Source organism: Arvicola amphibius, chromosome 6 (assembly GCF_903992535.2).
Source record: "Arvicola amphibius chromosome 6, mArvAmp1.2, whole genome shotgun sequence".
NCBI lineage: Eukaryota > Metazoa > Chordata > Mammalia > Rodentia > Cricetidae > Arvicola > Arvicola amphibius.
The window spans coordinates 35,807,678-35,809,251 of NC_052052.2; positions in this window are offsets into that span (position 1 = coordinate 35,807,678).

Genomic DNA, 1,574 nt, shown 5'->3' on the forward strand with positions numbered 1-1,574 from the left:
TTTTTTCCATTTGTTATTTCTTTGTCAAAAATCAGGTGTTCAAAAGTGTAGGTTAATATCCAGGTCTTTGATTCTGTTCCATTGGTCCTCCTGTCTGTTTTTATGCCAATACCAGGCTATTTTCAGTACTGTAAGTCTGTAGTAGAGTTTGAAGTCAGGGATTGTGATGCCCCCAGAAATTCCTTTATTGTACAGGATTGTTTTGGATATCCTGTTTTTTTTTGCTTCCATATGAAGTTGAATACCATTCTTTCAAGGTCTGTTAAGAATTTTGCTGGGATTTTGATGGGCATTGCATTGAATTTGTAGATTGCTTTTGGTAAGACTGTCATTTTTACTATGTTAATTCTACCTACCCAAGAGCATGGGAGAGCTTTCCATTTTCTGGTGTCTTCTTCAATTTCTTTCTTCAAAGATTTAAAGTTCTTGTCATACAAGTCTTCCACTTGTTTGGATAGAGTTACTCCAAGATATTTTGTGCTATTTGTGATTATTGTGAAGGGTTATGTTTCTCTGATTTCTTTCTTAGCCCATTTATCATCTGTGTACAGGAGCCCTGCTCCATCTTTCTAAGCTCCGCAATGACAGAAGGTCCTGGGCACAACAATATCCTCGAGACTCTTCTAACCTAGGGCTAGATTTTTCTTTCTGGGAATGGGGGTGGTGTCACGGGAATGACTCCATTCTACTCCATCTTGTGGTGACTTTTTGCACTTTCAAAGCACATTTCCAGCCTATAATCAAGATTCATTTTTACAGACAGAGAAACAGACGAAGATAAATGAATCAAGTCCATGATCAGGGGACAGAAGCCTGGACATACAAACATAGTTGGTCCCATTGCTACTTTTTAATCCTTCTTTCTCCTTTTTCCTTTCTTTCTTGCATGAGAGGAGGAGGGGACAGGAGTCTGGAACAGGTGGGAACTATGGCACAGGAAGATTGCTGTGCAGAAGTCGGGAGCCTCGCATTCTGGTTCTGAATTTATAGTTCATTTACTAAGTGACCTTAAACATGTCATGTTTTCTCTCTTGGCCTCAAGTGTTCAATTATGAATTTTTTTATTTATATATTTAATAATTAGTTAATTATTAGTTAATCAAGGAAGGAAGCTACTATCCCATAGTGGTTTATAGGAATTGACCCAATGAAGTATTTCCCTTCCTTCTTTCCTTTCTTCCTTCCTTCCTTCCTTCCTTCCTTCCTTCCTTCCTGCCTTCCTGCCTTCCTGCCTTCCTGCCTTCCTGCCTTCCTGCCTTCCTGCCTTCCTGCCTTCCTGCCTTCCCTCCTTCCTACCTGGCTCTTCCATCTATCCACATATCTAGTCATCTATCAATATGCTGGCACACCTCTACCTCCTCCCCTGTCCATTTCTCCCTCACCCATCCCTCCCACCCAGCTACCTACTCATTCACCCACCAATTCTTTTCATCCTTGCATGTGCCTACTCCCTGGGGTCTGTCCCTTGGAGGTCCGACTTAACTTCTCTGTCTTTTCCAGGTTCCACAGTGGAAATTATGACCTGTTTTTGCTTCTTTTTTGACATCTGTTCCTTCAGGGTTACATTCAACCAA